Here is a 22,951-nt window from a genome sequence, read left to right on the forward strand (position 1 = left end):
GGTATGGCAAAAAACATAAATAGACCAAAGCAACAGAATAGAGAGCCCAGATATAATTGAAACATAGGTGACCAACTAATCTACACAAGGGTGCCAAGAATAAACAATGGAGAACATGTAGCCTTTAATAAACCATGATGGGAAAATTGGATATTCGCATGTAAAAGAATTAAATTGGGTCCTTATCTTGCACGATATACAAAAGTCAACTCAAATGAGTTAAATACTTAAAAAAGTAATACCTGAAATCACAAAACTCCTAGAAGAAAACTTTGGAAAACTTGAACCATGTGCTTGGCAGTGATTTTGGATATGATGCCAAAGCACAGGCAAAAAAAGTAAAAGTAAGTGGGACTACATTAAACTAAAAAGCTTCTGTACAGCAAAGGAAACCATAAACAAAATCAAAATGCAATTTATGGAATAGGTGAAATATTTACAAAGTTGTATATCCAATAAGGGCTTAATAATCAAAATATATAAGGAACTCACAAATCAATAGCAAAAACAACAACAACAAATAATTCCATTAAGATGGTCAGGAGACTGAACAAACATTTTTCCAAAGAAGACATACAGATGGCAAAAACATGTGAAAAGATGCTCATCATCATTCACCACCAGGGAGATGCAAATCAAAGTTACTAGATATCACCTCACATCTGTTGTGATGTCTTTTCTCAAAAAGACAAGAGATAACAAGCATTGATGAGAATCAGGAGAAAATGGAACCCTTGCATACTTTTGATATGTATGTAAATTAGTATAGAAATTATGGAAAACAGTACTTAGGTTTCTCACAAAATTTAAAATAGCGCCACCATATGATTCAATAATCTCACTACTCAGTATATTTAAAAACATACTATTGAATATTTCTTTCAACTTAATTATTATCCATGATCAGTATTGCTGAATGTAACTCTCACTTGTTTTTCTCTATATCCTTCACAATAATGATCTTAAGAAAACAACCATTTATAGGTAATTTCATAAAGTAGTACAGCATCTCATATTGTATATATTTAATAATATTCCTGATTAGTAAGTTAAAGCACGTATTTCATGAGTTTTATGGTTATTGTCTTTCTCTTTTGTTAATTGTGTGTTCAAACCTTAAATACAGCAGAAATTCATTTTTGTGTATTAGTATTAGAAAAATAATCAGTGGGTCACTCTGATTACATATGCACAGCTAATTGCTCCGAGGCCACTCATTGGATCATTTTCTTCACTTGTTTGTTCTGCTACTTGTATCAGATACCAAGGTCCCTTATGCCATGTATATGTTTTGTCAAAGAAAAATTTCCCTGGACATGTAAAACAGACAAGGACACCATTATTCCAGATTATTGTAAGAGGGGAGAAAAACTGAACTCAACTTGGCTGAAGCAAGGGAGAAGGTAACTTTTAAGTGCTGGGTGAGCTAGTGGAAAACTACTGGATGAAGTTGGGTAGGGGGAATTGGCCAATGTGGTTAGACCATCTGTTTAACTGGAGCTAAGGAAGCTAGATTCATACACTTTCACAGAGCCTAGGAGATAAGGGTGCCATGGTTCTTGATGATTGCCTATCGGAGAAATGACTTTCAGATGCATGAAACATTCCTGAGTTATAAAACTGGCAAGAAGCTGGAGGAGATTTATACCCCAAGGAAGCAGAGAAAGCATTTACATTTGCAAGTTTTCTGAAATAAATCCTCTAAGAAAAAGGTCAGGGGCCTAAGTTTGGAAGAACTTTGTCTAAAGATTAGTCAAACTGAGGGGGATGTTAAAGCTCTCGTGGTCAGTTTCTCTGTTCTCCATCCTATGCATTGATTGATTTGGTTTATTTGGATCACAGTAGTTTCAAAAGTATTGAAATCTGAAAAGATGAGTTTCTATATTAAGGTAAATCATAATTCTGTTGCACACATAGGTTAACAAAGTGTATATTTTATGATATTAGTCTAATCACTGAAGATTATATGTCTATTTATTTAAGTTTCTTTTACACTCTTTTATAAGATGTTTTACTTTTCTTTACAAAAGCCTTGGATATATTTTTACATATATGACAATGGATTTTTGTTACTCTTTTTGTTTCAATTGATTTGTGTGGTGTTTGTACAGCAGTGCTATTTCTTTAAAACCAGTAAACTTATTGAATCCTTACTAGTTATAACAGAATCAAAAACTTGTCCTTTTGTCTATAAACAAAATGTTGCATCTCAAAAACCAATTTTATTTTGTTTCTTTATTATTTCTATTAATTAGAATATGTTTTGTATTTATTTCCAACTGTTTCAAGGGCCTTTTCACTTTTGTATTTTAAAACAATTTTAATGCTTCTTCTAAGAAGCAGTGTGTGTGTGTGTGAGTGTGTGTGCGCGTGCGTGTGTGTGTCTAAAGTTGTCTCTGCCAAAAGTGAAAATATACTATCAGTCATCATTATTTGAAACAGAACAGTCCTGGCTCAGCTATTCTTTATGTATGTCTCTATATGTGTTAACACATACACATGTATACACTCTAATGTCAAACAAGAATGGAAAAACTGCCTGAAAATGATATAGTTTACAAATAGTTATTGACATGTAATCCTTGAATCGTTTTTGAAATGTTAAAATACAACAAGGCATACTGGTTGACAGTAAGCACTTGTAATCCTAGTTCGATCAAAGAGCAATTTCAGTATAGGACTATTCAAATGAATCTGGACCAAAACATAAAAACAAACAAAGAAACAAACAAAACAAGAAAAAATCTACCCAGAAATTCTAAGCACTAAGTACTTAGTACCTGATAATATTATTATTGTTGTTATAACTAATGTTGTTATTGTTTTTATTAGGCATCAGCTTTCCACTTTTAAAATTAATTTATACTCTGTTAATCCTACTGAAAAACATAGGGAAGGAAAAATGTCTCCTTTGACTCAAGAGGACAAGTTGCATCTTTAAGAAAATCAATACTGTTTTTTTTTTAATTTTAGTTATTTTACATCAAGTGCAATATTGGTTTCAGGAGTAGAATTCATAGATTCATCACTTACGTTCAACACCCAGTGCTCATCACAAGTGCCGTCCTTAAAATCCACCACCCTTCTAGTAGACTTTTTGAACTAAACTTACCAAAACTCAGTTGTGCTTCTGAAATGAACTCTGATCACAAACTTGAAATTAGGCCAAGAAGAAAAGTTAAATGAATTATGTGGACCCCTCATTTATGAAATACCAAGTAATTATGAACTCTGGATGGCGTATCCAACGTAAAGAGAGTAGCCTTGTTCAATGCCATTGATTATTTTCAAGTGGAAAAGTGTGCCCATTATTGCAAGATGAAGAATCTAAAAAATTTTATATAAGATCCCCAAAGTGGTCAGTTGCCAAAATGATCAAAAATCAAACATTTAAATCCTGTCACTGTTGTCCAAGTTACAAGGCTGTTCTGAGAACATTATTTCCTCAAGGGTAGTAATTTAATATTAAAAATTGTTAAGAGTCATGACAGAAAGTTTTTCATAATGCTAATTAAATTTAGACTAATCTTACTTATTTTTAATTTTTTTAATGTTTATTTATTTTTGGGAGAGTAGAGACAATATGAGCTAGCAAGGGGCAGAGAGAGAGGGAGACACAGAATCTGAAGCAGGCTCCAGGCTCTAAATTGTCAGCACAGAGCCTGACGTGGGGCTGGAACTCGAGAACTGTGAGATCATGACCTGAGCCAAGGTTGGACGTTTAACCAACGGAGCCACCCAGGCGCCCATAGACCAATTTTATTTAGATCACATATATGCAGGTGGAAATTTGGACATGGATTAGGAAGTTTGAGTAATGTTGAGAAATGTTTTAAGATTGTTTTTCTGTATGCTTATTTTGCTTTATTATCCATAGTTGTTTTACAGATGATATTTTTGAATTATCTAATTCATGATTCTAGCATGCCATTAAAACATATTTATCATATCTTTTCCAAAATATATTCCATATATGTGGATATAAATGCATTGATTTTATTTTTTTAGATTTTGCTCTCAAGCTTAAATTTAATGCTAATGGGGTGCTTGTGACCTCTCAAACTTAAGAAAGTATTTATGTAGGCTTCATTCAATACTTATCTCATGATTTTAAATGGATGCATTTGACAGCAAAGAAAAAAATATTGTCATATTCTAGATATTTTTAAATTCTTAGATTTAAATGTCTGTCTTAATTTTAAATGGTGAAAAGAGAGTTGAAAAACTTTGGATATCATTATTTAAAGTACAAACAAAATGAATCGTGTATAAAACTGAGTAAACAAAATAGGACCTATTTGAGGGTAGTGTTTTATGTATTTAATATTCATATTTTATAAATACTTTTAAAAGAATATAGTAGTATAATATACCCTATGACTTATAAGGTGGGACAAAATAATTTTTTAGTAGCAATTTTCCTTATTTCTTCATCTACAGAAAATATGTCAGTGAGTAATTTAACAGAGGGACAGTTTAATGGGTGAATTCTACAACTCCTAAGCAGGTTTTTTTTTTTTTTTTTTTTTTTTGTTCTCCACATTACAGAGGCATGACTTATGTGAAGGCCATTGTAATTTCTATTGTTAGAGTAGTAATTTGTTTTGGTGCAAAATGACTAGCAAATCTTATGCAGTCTGTGAGCTATGGCAGCAATAATAGGGAAACATTCACATGGTCCATTTACAAGATGAGGTTGCATAAAGTCCATCTGATTACTTATAAGGGGTTATTAGATAGGTCCTCAAACAAGAGTCATAGGAGAGCTATAAATTTTCAGCCATCTATTTTCAAGTCATTTTATGAGAATTGTAGTTTCATGCATATTGGACACTTCATTGTCATTGGCTTCGGAGCAAGAATAAATGGCACATTCACAGGCCAGATACAGACTTCCAGGTTCAAGCCTGCGCTATTAACCGAGAAATATTAAAAAAGGAAAAATATCAATTGATAACAATCACTTTATTTTGACTCTGCAATGTAGGAATGTTAATTCACTACATGTATCAGAAGCTATTATGAAGTTCTAAAGACAGACATGTTTTGTTGTAAGAAAAGCATGTTGCAATTTATCAGCATGAAGCCTCAGCATACTGTCTGTCCTTGGCCTATTTATTGCATAAGAAAATTGCAAACATACACCTACAAAACCAACCAGAGTATTCATGTAGAACAATAAATTTAAAAGAAAGTTGCTCTTGCCATGCCAAGACACAAAAGGTCTAGGTTTCTTAGAGTGTATTTGTTCATTCATTCATTCTGTTTCAAGACCTCTCGCCCCCATGGTGATCCAAAGGCAAAGTGAACTCAGAGTGACTCGTGGAACAGTGAGAATTCCTGTGGTTTGAGAGAGGCTTCCGAGTGTCATGTGTGACGGTCTACTGACAATTATCTGGGAATTGAAGCTGAAGAATCAACTGGAAGCTTTCAAAATTCAGTTGAAAAACCACTCTTAAGGCTCTACTTATTTTAATTCATTTGAGCATTAAGTTCAATCAAAAGTTGCAACTAGATGTATAAAATTAAGCCATTGTGTTTTTTTTTTTTTTTAATTTTTTTTTTTCAACGTTTTTTATTTTTATTTTTGGGACAGAGAGAGACAGAGCATGAACGGGGGAGGGGCAGAGAGAGAGAGGGAGACACAGAATCGGAAACAGGCTCCAGGCTCCGAGCCATCAGCCCAGAGCCTGACGCGGGGCTCGAACTCGCGGACCGGACCGCGAGATCGTGACCTGGCTGAAGTCGGATGCTTAACCGACTGCGCCACCCAGGCGCCCCAAGCCATTGTGTTTTAAAAATGCACAAATGTATATTAAGGTGAAACTACTTTAACAGCAACAAAAAAGCATTATAATAGTTGGCCACTTCGTTTATGAAGCCATCTTTTCATCACTCATAAATATACTGAAAATCTTAGTATTAGATGTCTATTAAAGGAGACAGCTTTATACTTGATATATTTGTGGCCTGAATAATTAACAGCAAAACTGCATTTTAGTTGCTTTATTGAACAATTAAGACTTCACATCTTTAAGATAGAAAGGAACAGGGGCACCTGGGTAGCTCACTCAGTTGAGCATTCGACACCAGTTCAGGTCATGGTCTCATGGGTTCTGTGAGTTCCAGCCCCACATGGGACTCTGTGCTGACAACTCAGAGCCTGGAGCCTGCTTTGGATTCTGTGTCTCCCTCTCTCTCTGCCCCTCCCCTACTCGCATTCTGTCTCTCCCTCTCTCAAAAATAAATTAACATTAAAAAATATTTTTTTAAAAAAGGAATAAACTAGTCATTTTTTAAAATAACTTGTAAATAGACTTCCAGAGAAGTCAAAACAAATAGAATGAATAAATTCAATAGAGTACAATTATTTTTAAGAGATTCAGTGATATTTCAAAGACCAAAAGAAGTTGGATGAGAAGATACCAAGAAGTTAAACTAAATTAAAATCCTAGAAGCCAAACTCTTAGAGAAAAATAAAAAGCAAATATTCTGCTGTTTTTGCTGTTGCTGGGGAAAGAAATAAGAAATTTCAGTTAAAAATTAGCTAAACTCAAAAGCATTTTTATCTCTGATAGTTTATATAACCCTATATATGTATGAAATACATTCTATAAAGGATGTATTCATACACTAACCTTCAAATGTCTACCATAACATGCCAGTTGTTACTGCTGCTAATAAATTAATCAAAGAAATGTTTAATCTATTAATAAAAGAACTCTGAAAATATATTTTCTACGAGGAACAGAATGTAAATTCACTTTATCTAGTTGATTGACTCCTTTGAAATTAATACCTTTTTAAAATATTTATTTATTTAAATATAAGTTAGTTTACATACAGTGTAGTATTGGTTTCAGTAGTAAGACCCAGTTATTCATCCCTTACATATAACACCCAGTGCTCATCCCAACAAGTGCCCTCCTTACCGCCTATCACCCGTAGCACCTCCACACCCACCTTTCTCCAGCAACCCTCAGTTTGTTCTCTGTAGTTAAGAGTCCTTTACGGTTTGCTTCTCTCTCTGTTTTTATCTTATTTTTCCTTCCCTTCCCCTATGTTCCTCTGTTGTGTTTCTTAAATTCCACATGTGAATAAAATCATATATTTATCTTTCTTTGACTGACTTATTTTGCTTAACTTAATACACTGTACTTCCATCTTCGTTGCTGCAAATGGCAAGATTTCATTCTTTTTGATCGCTGAGTAACATAATGGGTATACTAAATAAGGCACAAATCAAAGAAGTTCTAAATTGTTGACTTAAAATGGGATGTACTTGTTAACTTCCCTCTCTTTTTAATATATTTAAAATTAAACAATATTTTGTTTTTATCAGTACATTAATCAACAGCAGATTCTTTAAAATATCAATACAAGTTTTAAAATAGGTAATTTATGTACTTATAGAAAACAACAGATTAAAATGCAAGATTATATATTATCTTGTCATCCTAATTAATTTCAAATTTCTAATGGGAAAGTGTTCCTTCCAGCTTTTACTGTTGACGCAGTAAGGACTTGGTAAACAGTATTTTTCCCATTGTTATCATGTTATCTTTATTAAATTTACCATTAGGGTAATTCAGTGAAAAGTATTGAACTGTGTAAATTTGGTGTTAAACATATGTGTGTGTGTCTCTGTGTGTGTGTGGTGTACGTGTGTGTGTGTGTGTGTATATATATACATATATATATATATATATATATATATATATATATATATTTCTTTTTTAAGTTAAACTTTCCTATGTAAGAGTTTGAAGGTGGTTACAATTTTATGAACATAAAAACTGGAAAAGTCAAAGTCAAATAATTTTATTGGACCTATCAGATAAATTAGGTCATATATAACCTCCCCTCCCCTCCAAATTTGGAGAGATGTAGTAAGACCAAGAATCACATCTGAGATCAATTTACTTGGAGAATAACACATATTATAAAGCTAGAGTAAGTGAGATAGTTTTGGTTTTGTTGAAAGAATAGACATATAGATTGATGGAAGAGAACAGATAACAGAAATAGACATGCTGATATAGTGAACTGATCTTTGATAAAGGTATTCAATGATAGCAATAGACTTGTCAACAAGGATGCTAGAAAAACTGGAATGTTTTCCATATGCAAGCAAATAAAGAAATTTAGATGCAGACCTTTCACAAAAAATGGACAAAAAGTGAATCATAAACCTAAATGTAAAATGCAGAACTATAAAATTTCTAGAAGAAAATAAAGGAGAAAACCATGTTGATCATAGGCTTGATAATAAATTTTATATGTAACAACAAAAACAAAATACATAGAAGAAGAAATGGTTGTTAGTCTTTATCATTATCCTGAGAAACTTAACAGAAGACGGGGCGGGGGGGGGGGGAGTTACAGAGGGGGAAGAAGGCAAACCATAAGAGACTCTTAAATACTGAGAACAAACTGAGGGTTGATGGGGGCTGGGGGAGAGGAAAAAGTGTGTGATGAGCATTGAGGAGGGCACCTGTTGGGATGAGCACTGGATGTTGTATGGAAACCAATTTGACAATAAATTTAATATTAAAAATAAATAAATAAAAATAAAAATCGAAAAAAAATAAATAAAATTTAAAAAAAATAATGAAACTGAAGCCCCCCCCCAAAAGAAAAGACAAGCTACCAACTGAGAGAAAAATTTGCAAAGCACACATCTTATAAAATACTTGTCTCTAGATTATACAAAGAACTCTAAAACTCAATAGTGGGAAAAACAAGTAACACAATTTAAAAATGGGTAAGTGATACAGACACTTCACCAAAAAAGATATACAGATGGAAAATAATCATGGGAAAAGACGACATCATTTGTCATTCAAGAATTGCAAATTAAAGCAAGGATGAGAGAGCACTACATTCTGATTAGAAAAGTCAAAACCCAAAAACTGACAATACTAGATGCTGGTGAAGATGTGGAATACCAGAAACTTTAATTCATTGCTGTTGGGGATGCAAGACGGCACAACCACTTTGGAAGACAGTTTAGAGGTCTCTTACAAAGCTTTATCTAGTGTTACCAGAAGATCCAGCAATCATGTTCCACATACAAAACTTGCAGGTGGATGTCTATCACAGCTTCATTAGTAGTCCTCCTGAACTGAAAGAATCCAAATTGTGCTTTAATAAGTGAATTGATAAACAAACTGTATCACATCTAGATAAGATAACATTATTCAGCGATAAAAGGGGGGGGCAATTGAATTAAAAAAGACATGGATAAGCTAAAAATGCGTCAATCTAAGAAAAGACAATCTGTGATTCCAATTATATGGCATTCTGCAAAAAGGCTAAATTAAAAAGACAGTAAAAATGTCAGTGATATAAAACAAATATGAAACCATGCTGTCATAAAGAAATGATTAAATAAAGCAGTTAATGGGGGAGAAGACAGGTATTTCCTGCGTAAAATAATTCCAAATAATGTAGATACTCTTGTGCCAGGTTTGACCAGCAAACCCTGGAGCAGTTGATGACAGATTACTCCAGACTCTTGAATCAGAGAAAGGAGAGGGCCAGGGGGCCAAGCGCTCTAGTGGCGATGATCCAGAGCAAAGCTCTTCTCCAGTTCTTATTGAGAATCTTATCAGTGCGTTTCAAGGGGTGCAGGAATGCAGGAAAGTGTGGTTTCAAAGGCAGGAACAAAGCATGCTCATAGATTTTCGGGGAAACAATACAATCAGGGCAGTGATGTACAGGCATATGTCACAGGGGCAGTGTATACATCCATAGGAAGGGGGTTGTTTTACTACTTTAGATTAAACATTTACAAAGTGGGAAAACATGTTGATCCACAGGCAAGGTCAGGTTGTCTTCAGCTTTGACATTTCAAAGGATATCTGGTTTTCCTGGTCTATCTTGTTGCTTCTCAACCAGCCATTTCCCAGGCTGCAAACATTTTTTTTTCTTAAATCTTAGCCCGACAGGCTTGATGAACCTCCACACTCTTGCCCTGATTGAAGGGGTGCATAAGCTTGTAGCCCTTCAGTGTATGCTCTGCATAGTGGTTCCAAAGAGTATAGTATAGAAAGAGGGGGGAAAAAAGTAACTTTATAGTGAAGAAAACTGAGAAACACTACCTCAGCCTTGCAATCAAGTTCAACATCAATAAGATGGATGGATATGGCACTTTACTCCATGTTCTTGTTCCCCCAAACCCATAGGCCCATAACCCCAGTCTAATCTGAGAAAAGCAATAGATAAATTCCAATAGAGGGACATACAACATACAACTCCTTATAACTCTCAAGGTTATCAAAAACACGGAAAGCCTAAGAAACAGTAACAGCTAAGAGCCTAAAGAAACATGATAACTAAGTGTAATGTTTTATCCTAAATATGATCTTGTAAGAGAAAAAGAACATTAGTTAAAAATTAAAACAACTGGAATAAACTTTGGACTTTAATTAATAAGGTATCAACATTGTTGCTCCATTCATGACAAAATGTGCCATTCTAACAAATGAAACTAATAACAGGAAAAAACTAGGCGTGAGATATATAGGAACCCTCCACTACTTTTCAGTTTTGTTTTGTTTTATAAATTGAAAATGTAAAAAAAATTTTAAAAAACAAAGTTTATTAGAAAATACATTTAACATCTTCATGAAATGCTTTCAGAAAGTGTCAAGAAATGCTTTCAGAAAGTGTCAAGTGTTTACATATCTAATAAATACATGTAGGCTTATAAAGTTGTGAATAAATTATTGTTAAAACTGAAGATTTGTTTAAAGGAATGTAGCAATTTTTTAGTTTTCAACACTGTATCTATAACAAAATGTTGGCTTATTCTTTATTGTCCTCATCCTCTGGTAATTGTGTGCTCACATACATTATTTCATTTGGAATCACCAAGTTATAGACATTTCTAAACTTGTAAAGGCATAAAATAAAAAGAAACAAATATGGCACTTGGAGATGTCAATAGAAAGCTCATACACTATGTTAGTAAATGCCAGATGCTGCTGAAATTCTTTTGCCGAGATATATAAATGAATAAACTTCAATAAGGACTGGTCAAAGAGTTGCCTTCGGGTTGAACTTCGTGTGTTTATATATTGGGCTGTTTTCTTTGCTTCTACATTTTCTGCCCCAGAGCCAAAAACGACAGTCCTTAAGTAGAAACTTGCTGTTCTTTCTTCAGTAGAAAATCCCTGTTTGATACTTCTAAATCCATCTTATTCCTCTCCATTCATTGTCAGAAGATGGGGTGGAAAATGGAAAGGAAACACTATATACAGTCTTGTTATTATTCAGAAATTGACAGTATTTTTTCATGCTGAGAATAATTAATATACTTTAGCTTGTGTCAGCATGTGATGGATATAAATCTTTTCTGGGATTGAAAGATGCTAGTGATCTTTTTTTCTCTTTTTTCCTCTTTTTTTTTTCTCAAATAAAATCTATGCTATGTAATATTTATTCTTAAAAGTGAAACAGTCCATAAATCTTTGTGGGATAAATTCAGACACTCAGTATTCTGATTTCCACTAGCTTTCCTTGGTAGAACCCAAGTTGATTAGTGTCACCATTGAAGCTAGCTGTAGCAGTTATTTTGTAGCTTTATTATGCATCTGTAAGTATCAAACCAGTGAGAATGTCAGTTGTAACAAAGACGGCAAGTGTAGTTTTGGCCTACCTTGCCTTTCTGGTCAACTTCTAAAGTACTTACATTGAATTTGCTCTTTCCAGTTCAACTTTATTCTATAATCCAGAATTTTACTTAATCTTTTATTTTTGGTTCCAAATATTTTCATACTAAATATTCTGTCTTCTTTATTTTATAATTTTCTTTATATAATCACTTCTGTGATGTTCAGAAATGTTAATCTCAGAAATCAAGAATAAAAATATTTTCTAATTGTGAAGATACAGGAGAAAAGAGACAACTTGCCTATGAATACAATTTAATATATATATATATATGGAATATTTAGTATATCACATATATAATTGTATATGATGAGTTAATGTTTCTGTAAACTAGGTTTATGCGAGAATGAAATGGGATGTATGTAATAACTCAGAAGGTTACCTTGAGTTACACTGTCTGCTGGATCAACTCCAAAGAAACAACTCAATTAAAAGTTAAGTTCAGGCCAACAAAGTGCAAAGGGACATTTTCCCTTTGTCTCACATTTATTTATTTGTTAATTTTTTTCAAGATGAACCTCTTAATCTGCCTGAGAAAGTTCCAGTTTGATGCCTGATGCTCTGACAAAATAATTGATAGTATCCCCTTTCACTCAGAAATGCCTCCTTTTAGAAGGTACAGTGTGTGGTATTACAATAGAAGGGACTCCATCAATCATCAGCGCCGTCTCATTTTCCATCACCTTAAAGGTTAAGACTCTCTCCTTTAAAATAAGATTGGATATGAAAAATAAGAAATAGGTTTTTCCCTTTGTAGTAATCTGCATTACTATTCACCCGTTAAACTTTGGTGCCTGGCATCTGGTTGGCTCAGTAGGCACAGTATACGACTCTCGATCCTGGGGTCATGAGTTTAAGCCCCATGTTGGGGTTAGAGTTTCCTTAAAAAAAAAATAGATATTGGTGCAAATTCTGATGCTCCAGGTAGTATGATTAGAAATCATCCTCTAACTAAACAGCGAAGATTTTCACTAAGAATATATCTTAGCCTGAAAATTAAAACACTCCATGTCAGTCTATACTGAAGAAGAAAAATTGCGGATAGAATTTATTTCAATAAAGGAAATCAAAGTATATGTAAAAGTTTATTATAAAAAGTAATCTTTTGCCAACTTCAGTGAATTTTTGGATCTTAAGTATGTGAAAGTGTAAACTAGGTGTAGGTCACCTCGATGAAAAGCACAGGTACATATATATTTTTCAAAAATTATTTTGGAAAACTTTTTCTTAAAGTCCACTTTTTGACTTTTTGTTTATTTTTTATTCTTCTAAAGTTTATTTATTTATTTTGAGAGAGAGGGAGTGAGAGCATAAGTGGGGGAAGGGTAGAGAGAGAGAGGAAGAGAGAGAGAATCGCAAGCAGGCTCTGCACTGTCAGCACAGAGCCTGATGCAGGGCTTTAACTCACAAACCATGAGATCATGACGAGACAAAGTCAAAGACCTAGTCGACTGAACCACCAAGGAGCCCCTTGAAACATTTTGAAATAATTTCTGATTTATAGAAGATGAAATATAGTACAGACTTTTCTGTACTCTTCACCAGCTTCCTACAATGTTAACATTTTATACAACTAAAATTCCTTTTTTTTTTTTCTTTTTTTAAGTCAGCGTGGTGCCCAGTGCAGAATTCAATCCTACTACCCTGGGATCATGATGTGAGTCGAAAGCAGGAGTCAGACACTCAACCGACTGAGCACCCTAAAGTACATTTATTAAACAAAAACATGATAGCTATTTCCTCACATTTTCCATTTTCTACTACAGTTTCCATTAAAGGACTCAATCTAGGTTACTGAATTGCATTTATTTCTCATGTCCCCATATTCTCCTTCAATCTGTGACCATTCATTCTTTTCTTGTTTCCATGATCTTGACTCTTTTGAAAATTAATGCTCAGTATTTGTAGATTGCCTTTAATTTTGGCTTAGGTAGTATTTTCTCATGAGTAGATTGGGATTCTGGGTTTGAGGAAGAATACCACAGGTGACCTCAAAGAATTGTATCAGGAATTACCCGCTATCCACATGTCTTAACCCTGGTGACATTAACCTTGATCTCTTGATTAAGTGTCTGCCATAACAATTTTATTTGTTTTTTCCATTCCATACTCAATTTGTTGGAAGCGAGTCACTATGTCCAACTCATGCTGAAGGCTGAGGGGGTGGGGGAATTAACCTCCACCTCCTGAAGAGAGGGTTACCCTGTAATTTGTAGGCATGTGATAAAATCGCCATAGTAATTAAAATGATTTCTGTTGAGATATTTTGAGGCTATGCATGTATTCTGTTTCTTAAGTTTTCACCTACTATTTCACAAAATCACTGGATCTTGGCTACAGCAATTATTGTTGTGCTATTCTGCTGGTGAGTTTCTCTTTCATTTCTTATACATTTATTATTTGGAATTCTTCAGAAAGAACAAATTTCCCTTATCTAACATTTATTTAATATTTTTATATCAGTATGGACTTAAAGATACTTCTTTTGTCACAATTCATACAGTTCTATTGAATTTTGTGGCTCTAATTTTTCTAGTCTGGGATACTCTTTCAGGTTGGCGCTTGGTGTGTTGTTTTTTTAACCTTCCTTATTTTATGGTTTATGATGTGTGTCCCTTTCCTCAGCCCTAGAATCAAACATTCATTCAAATAGTTCTTGATCCTTTTACTTAGAAACCAAGATCTGAGTGCAAAGATTGCTTATTTCTCTTGAGGTATCACACTGTATAGACCATCTGAGCACACAGAAGTAGAAAATTTCTGTTATGTTTCCATATCTGTGTATATACACATATTTAACAATTATTTCTATACCTATCTCACATGCGCGCGCACACACACACACACACACACACTCTCATACCATTATCTTCTACTCTGATCCAACAATAGAGGTTTCATTTACACCTTCAATTTTGGCATCACCTAGAATTTTGCTATCTCAGATTTTGCAGACTTACCACTTTGTAAGTAAAATCTTATATATCTCTGTGGTTTTTCCTTACATACTTCTCTTAAAATGATTCAACTTTTTTTCACCAAACTTCTCGACACTTACCCTTTTGTTTTTCAGGAGAATAACTGTATTTGTCATCTCCCCTTTCTCATTTATTTTCTTTCCAGAAAATAGTTTAGAATTCAGTACTCTTAAATGCCCTTTATTTAACATAAATTATATCAGCTCTTTGTCTACCCAACTTCAGTCTATAATCTATACCCCAGGATGGCTAATTGGAATCTAAAATAGATCCTGCTCCTCTTCAATGCTTTTCTGATCTTTTCCAGATAAAATCCAAATCTCGTAACATAATGCAAAGCTCACCACCCTATAGCCCACATATTTCTCTAGACTCACATCTGCCTGCCAAATTCAGGATTAATTCAAATGCATTCCTCCCAAATGCCAAGTTATTTCTCTTCTCTCTCATCCCTCTGCCCTAGCTTATTATCCTTGTGCCTGTTTAAATGATTGTATTACACACCATTTCTAAAAATTCACAAAACTGTAATGTAAGGTCAATGATCTCTCAAAATATTTTTCATATAGTCAGCACACAAATCAAGAAAGAGAACATTGCCAGAATCCTGGAACCACCCCCAGCTGAATGATATTGTCTTTATTCACTGATTCTTCCTCCTCTTTCTGCTATCTTTTTGACCACAAGCACTATGGTTCATTTTAAACTTGCTTAAGTTGAATCCTAACATTTGAATTTTACATGTGACTACACTATTTTTCAACCATTTTGTTGCATGAAGTTAAAGTACATTTATTATCTTTCACTAAAAAAAATATAAGCATTTATTTTTCTATCATACTATTGATGGACATTTGGATTTTTTCAAGTCTTGGCAATCAAAAAATAAGGATTTCTGCAGAAATGCATAATTAAATCTACACACACACACACACACACACACCTGAGTTTGGAATTGCTTTGATATATACGCAAATTTCATTACTTGGTAGATAATGCCAGGATGTTTTTCAAGTTAGTTGTAACAATTTAGACTTCTACCAGAAATGTATACAGGTTCTTGTATACACACAAGAACATACTTCATCACACAACACTTAGTTATAACTATCTCTAGGTTTTTAGATACATAATCTCTATGGGTAGTCATCAATATTTCATGGTGATTTTGTTTTGCATTTATCTGGTTACTGTTTAGGTACCCACCACCTTTTTAAAAATTCAGAATCTGAAGCATGCTCCAGGTTCTGAGTTGTCAGCACAGAGTCCGATGTGGGACTCAGATTCACAAACCATGAGATCTGAGCTGAAGTTGCACACTTAACCAAATGAGCCACCCAGGAGCCCCTAGGCACCTGCCTTTTAATGTGTTTATTAACCATTTGAATATCCTCCTTTTGGAAATGCCTCATTATGTCCTTTGATTTATTAAAGATCTTTATATATTGTGATGTCAGCCTTTCATTGATTATAAATCTGTGAAGATCCGTTCCGTTGTTATTTAACCTTTATTAGTATTTTATTTGATGAAACAGTTAAAAAAACAATTCAGAAAAGAAACTAAGTTGATTGATATCGGTATCTGATGAGCTAATGACATGCTGATTAGGAAACCACAAGGAAACCTTAACAAGGTTCCTCAACAAGGAAATCTTAATCATTCCTTCAAGTGTTTAAAATTTGAATTTTGGAAATTGGCTAAAAATTAAATAATTCACTAATGAAATAATTATTTAGCCAATACCATTAAAATGACTTTTTCTTAGTAAATTTAAGTAAATATTTCCGTTATATATGAGAATGGCAAAATGCATTTGTATTGTGAGGAAGATTTAGATCTCTTAATTGAAATCTCTGGTTTACGAAAGTATACTTGTGATTTGTCGCTAGTACTTAAACTGAAAAAAATATGTTGAAAAGTGATGATATGTAAATAAAAAGTTTGGTACTGAAAATTGAATGATATTATAAACAGTTAATTTAAATGTCCAGACAATCTGTTTAAGTGTGTGTGAGCTCATGTGGTGTGTGTGTGTGTGTGTGTGTGTGTGTGTGAAGAAAATAATACAATGGGAAGACTGTATATGATATTTGTGGTTTTCTTGTGCTGAATTCCATATTAACCTCCTAGTAGATTATTTAGAATTTAAGTTCATTATTTAACATTTTATACTTTACGTATGTAACCAGAACAGATAAAGTTAACTAAACACCGTTTTGATTTTCTTTAAATGAGATGTTTTGTTTAAAAAATTACAATTTATTTCACAGAATTTGTCCATTTAGCTCGTATTATCACAAATATGGCATGATTTTGATTCGTTTTTTTCAACTTCTACATGTTCTCACTAAATATGGAAACCTGCATTAATTGGAATGTGCTTTTTAAGAGGACATGCACTTAGTTGGCACCCTTTCTATGGAATTGGGTGAGGCTCAAACGGGACTTAGGGGTCCACATGAAGCTCAAAGTTTATTGAGTCTTTTTTTACTCCCAGGACTTCAGTCACCAATTATCTACTAACCACAGAGGTTTCCTCACTCAGTAGGAGACATTTGAAACTGCTTCTTAAACTGAACTTCTTTCAGAATCTTTGGTCACACCTGTTAGGATCTGTAAGAAAGTGCTACTTCTGTCTTTTTTCACATTTATCACTTGAACAGCTCTCCTACCTGTGTGGCATAGACTCGCGATGCAGGAGCTGGTTCCTGCCTCCTGAAAAAATATCAGATATCTGGTTCTATGGCAAAGGTTACATTTTTGATTCTGTCAAATGCTATATATTCATCAGTTTTTGAATCTTTTTGATCATCTTATTGCCTATTGAGACTATCAGTCATTACTTTGTTGCTTTATAAAGCTGGATTTTTTGTTTTGCCCTTCTACTTTATTTTAATCATTATTGACTTATTCAACATTGGGAAGAAAAATTCCTTTTTTCTCGGGAAAATTATTTTTACTATAATATAATGTCTATTCAAATAGGTGATAAAGCGATCTCAGAAGAAAATGATGCTCTAGCTTATCCTTATAGGCACTTAGGTTTAAAGGTGAAAAATGTTAATTTGTATTCATTTGTCAATGGCAAAATTAATACCTAATAAATGTGTATCAAGAAATAATCTAACAGAAGTTTCTGGAAGGTTTTGTACTGTATACAGTAAAATTTATTTTATAGGCATCAACTGATAGGTATAGTTGCAGTGTAATTCTGCAATTTATTGATTGAAAAATAAAATATGTTTGATAAATCTTGATATTAATTATGAAAGAAACAAATACAGAAGGTATAGAAAAAAACAGAAAATAATATAGAGAGCCTGAAAGGTAATTAATTTTCACTGTGACTCTTACATGACTATAGCCCCCAAATATTCTTCCTTAGCTTTCCTGCTGAACTCAAACCGTATAAACAATAGTAGCTAATTCACAACCACAAATTTGCTCCCTGTACGACTTGCTGCATGATTTATGCTACCTAAATTCCCCAGTATTTTCTTAAGAGTTTCATTTTTCAGGAAAAAAAGAAAAACAACTTGACCTCTGATTAACCTCTCCAAATGTGTTTTAGGATATTCTAAGTTCCTTGGTCCTCTCAGAACACTCATCTGAACTCATTTTCTATCTATTTGCATGATGCATTGTTTTTAGAAATGCTAGAAATGCCAGGACTACCAGTTTTTGGTTGTTTTCTTCCTTATACAGAGGAAGCTTCCACATAGTGGCTAGCAGCTCAAGATTCATAAGCAAATATCAGGCTCAAGTATTAAATAGCTGTTCCATTTCGGCCAAGTTATTTTATCTCATGGAGCTTTCCTTTTCTCTCCTGTGCAAATTGGATCACATTTCATTAACTGATTAACAAAAATACATGTTGTGTTCCTATTCTGTATCAGTAAGTCTATTAGATGTTGGGTACATAACATTCATTCAAGCAGTTGTAAATCTTGACCACATGGATAATAAACAACAGAGAGAAGAGCAAATACTTAGGTTTTCCATGTAAATCCTACCCAACAAAATTCAGATATGAGAACAAAAAGACGTTTTTTTCTGAAATCATATTCAAACTGACTTTGAGGTCCTATCTTCTAATGAGGGCAGGGAATTGAAACTAATGTATTATTCGGATCATGCTCCTTTCTCTAGGGTTTTACAACAATACAACTGTGGTGATAAAAAGACTGGATAATTGCCACATCTTTATCCTATCATGGATTCCTTTGATGTGCTCCTCGTCCATTCTCAGTAATACCTTGAGGTTTTCTGATATGCTGCTGCTAATGTGCATCCTAACATTCACCAGTCTTTTCTAGAACATTTCAAACCAAAACATGAAACTATCTATCTGGAGTTGAAACCACTGCCCCAGGTCTTTGCAAGGTACTGGCATATGGGTATTACTGTCATGGGAGCACCATTCTCCATCAGACCTAGAATAAATCACCACCGATCCTCCTATTCAATCTTTTCTCTCCTCAGAGGCACTCATTTGTCTCTGCTCTCTATTCACAAAGTTCTTAAGGAACTTAAGTTTCCAGAGAACAAAATCTGAGATCCCATTTTCAGTAAGGATCTTTTTATTTTCTTCCTTCCAATTCGCACATAACATCATTCACAAGAAAAAGATCTGAGAGAGGTGGCGCAAATGTCTTGTTGGTCTGGTTCAAAACAGAGAACAAAATCATGGAAACAAAAAAGTTACTATTTAATATAACATAGTTATCAAGTATTAAGAATACCTAATATGTAGTTAATATTTAATAATACTTTAAGCAACAACTATGTCATTATGATAGTAACAGGAAGCTTTGGGAAGAGCTGTGTCTTATAAGGGGTGGTCATAGAAATAATCTCTGAAGAGATGACATTTATGGTAAAAGATGAAGTGGTTTGTTTTATTTTGTTTGTTCTTATTTATTTTTATTTTTTTTTCACTTTGTGAAAGGCTGGGGAGAGAACAACTCCAAGGCTTGGGAAACTCCAAATTCTCTAAGCTGAGAAAGAATGGAAAATGACCAGTGTGATGACAGTATGTTAAACAAAAGGAAAGAATGGTCAAAGGGGCCACTGTGAGGATAAATAAGACTCGGGTCATATACGATCCTGTAGAACATGTAAAAAGAATTTTGATTCTAAGTGCTAGGAGAAGATAACAATAGGCTTAACTGAACAAGTCATATTATTTTATTTTTTAAGAAAGATTACTGTGGCAGCCACAGAGAAATATGCTTGGAGTAGAATGAGAGACAAAGCTGGAAAATGTGTTAGGAAGCTCCTACAAGTATCCAGGCCAGAGATGAGTGTGCTAGGGAAAAAATATGAGAGATCGTATTTGCAGCGCGCCTTTCGGTCACACATACTTACCACTTAAGAAATAATGAATATAATGGCGCCCTCTTTTGGCCCTATCAGGCCGGTCAGGGCGGGCCAGCTTTTGTGTGAGGCGGCAGCGATGGTGTTCAGGCCCAAGGGAACCCTACAAACAATGCTGATAAGAGGGCAACTTCAGAGGAGCCAAGATGGGCATGAGGATCAAACTACAAAGCAGCAACCACACCAACAGACTGTTGAAGGAACTCAGTAAGTGTCAGATCTGGTAGATCATGTGCGAAGTCACCATTGTGATTGTGGTCGGCTTCTTCCTGACCCACTAAGCTGTGCTGGCTGGATACTTCCAGAACCTTTCTCTGAATTTGGGGCTTGATGCTGCCAGGACCTAGGTGGTGGGCTTCATCACCCCTGTCAACTTTGAGAAGAGTCTGGGATTTGTCCACACATCAGAGCTCTTGACAGACATGATCAACACTGGAGTCATCTGTGAGGTAACTGAGTATCTGGGTATGGAGGGCTTCTTCTGGGCCTGTCACTCCACCTTTCCTGACCTAGAGAGCACTGCTGCAGCCAAGCCCTGGACCAGCACCAGTGGTACCCAGAGTTGTAGCTCAGCAGAACCCATCTGTCCCCTTGAAGAACTCTGGATGGTGGGGAGCACTCTGCTCCTAATAGGAACTATGTGTTACCTAGTGATGGTGAAGGAAGTTATAAAGAAGACAGAAATATTGCCAATGACCCTAACTATATCCTGTGTCTGCTGCAGCAGCCACCGCTACCAAACACAGATGACCATGATGATTTTCTCCTCTCATGTCTGCTCCTAGTATGACACAGCCCGTCAGAGGTACCCTCAGCATGGCCACCCAAATCAGCACCAGCTCCTGCCATCCATACTAAGTTCTGAGCAATGGAGACTTCAGTAAAAATAGTTTAGTCACTCCTCACAATGCAAATAGTCACCACTGGAACCAACTCCTGTGTGAGCAATAACAACCACTCCAAAGAGCCAAGCTTTGGGAAGATGGATGAGGTCCAGCCGGAGGACCCAGGGGATGATGATTTGCAGTTTGAAAATCCCACTGGAGAGACAGGCATAGCTTAGGAGATGATTGAGTTGAGTGATGATAGTGACAACGAGCTGACTTTTGGAGAGAATGATGATGAGAGAATAAGGCCATGCCCTGCCAGGTGTGCAAGAAAGTTCTAGAGCACAACCTTCAGTTGATGTGATAGCATGCTCAGGACCACATGGACCGACTGACAGGCAAGTGCAAGTTCTGTGAGACCAACTGCTAGGACCAAAACTCCCAGGTGACCTATGTTCTGTCCCACATTGGTATTTTCTTCTTCTCTTGCAACATGTGTGAAACTAAGTTCATTACCAAGTGGCAGCTGATCCTTCACTGATGGCATGAAATATTTGAGGACAACATTGCTGTCTACCCCAATGATCCCCTGACTGGGAATCTGGGTTTGCCTTTAGGGGTAGCCTCTAAGAGTTGAAATGTGCTGCCTGTGGGAAGGGAAGGCACTGGCCAAAGATTTCCACGTGGTCTGGGGCCACATCCTCGACCCTCTAAATTTGAAAGGGCCAGTACCTGTGACCAGCACTACCTTAACCTGTGCAGCCTCATATGGCACACGCTCTTCCATCTCGGCATTTTAGTTCTCTCCTGCTCTGTGTGAAAAGCTTTGTGGTTTGGCATCCTAAAGAAGCACATAGCTGTGCACCAAAGCCTGGAAGACACCCTTTTCCACTGCCACTTGTGCAACCAGGGATTCAAGTGGGAGGCTGCGTATGGCTACCATGTCAGCAGCACAAATACAACACTGGCCTTGATGAATAGCCTGGTTTGGGGCTATGGCACCCAGCAGTCCAGAAGTGGAAGCTGCCAGTGGAGGAGTTCCTGAGTGAGGAGCTGGTTTTGCAGGGCTAGCCTGAGAACAGCAAGTACAGCTGCCACCTTTTGTGGCAAAAGGTTTGCACACACAAGTGAGTTCAACGACCTCCGGTGGATCCACACAGACAAGAGGTTGTACCGGTATACAGGGTGCCACAAGTCCTTCCAAGGCCATGCAACCATCAAGGACCACCTGGAGACACACACGGGGGCCCCCATGTACTGCTGCTTGTGTGGCCCTGAAAGCTCCACCCTTAACCTCATGAGCAAGCATGTTGGCAGGAACAAAGGCAGCCTCTTGCTTGACTTCACCGTTGAGCAGATCTTCTTGTACCTTATCCATTGCCAAGAGGCAGAAAAGAACCTGGACAGCTGACTGTATCCCAGCACAGCCATGGGAGCTCTGATTTTCTCATGGCTGGTGTTCCCTCTTCAACTGAAGTTTTAATTTTGTCTTCTTAGGAATTCTGTTCTGTCTTATGTGTAAGGAAGAAAAAAGAAGAAATAGCGCCATGGTCTGTTACTGTTTTTAGAAGCAGAGGCCCTATCATGTTTACCTCCTTACCTGTTCTTGCCCATCAAGGGCTGTGTTTTTTTGTTCTTTCAAGGCTGGTTTGGGGATCTTGTCAGGCAATTGGGTTTAACTAGATCACCTCCCCCAACCTCTCAAGTTTAAGTTAACTGATAGGTTTTATGCTGCTATGAATCCAACCAACAGCCTCCCTGAATAAAGGAGGTAGAGAGAGTTTTTCACTGTAGGTATTGTTGCCAGATTTCCAACTGGGACACCAGCTATGAGACAGAATTTTGGGAATGCAGTCATTCAGAAAAGACTAGTCAGCAGGGCAGCTCACCTCAGACTGCAGGCCCAGTGCTCACCTGGGAAAAGGCAGATGGGTTGGAGGTGCCTGCTTGTTCCAAAGCTCTAATCTGCTGATTGGACAGTAAAATCTTTTGACAGCTAGATCCAAACTCAGAACAAACTTACTGTTTAGGTAAAAAGCTTTGGGATGAATCCTAGCCAGCCAGAAGAGGCACCCTACAGCACCTCGATGGAC

General features: G+C 35.7%; 1 pseudogene; it reads left to right on the forward strand.

Moving 5' to 3' along the window:
* Positions 1-20,177: 20,177 nt before the first annotated feature.
* On the forward strand, positions 20,178-22,269 carry LOC131496905 (zinc finger and BTB domain-containing protein 39-like; annotated as a pseudogene).
* Positions 22,270-22,951: the final 682 nt, after the last annotated feature.

The sequence above is a fragment of the Neofelis nebulosa genome, chromosome 1 (assembly GCF_028018385.1).
Source record: "Neofelis nebulosa isolate mNeoNeb1 chromosome 1, mNeoNeb1.pri, whole genome shotgun sequence".
In the NCBI taxonomy this organism is placed as follows: domain Eukaryota; kingdom Metazoa; phylum Chordata; class Mammalia; order Carnivora; family Felidae; genus Neofelis; species Neofelis nebulosa.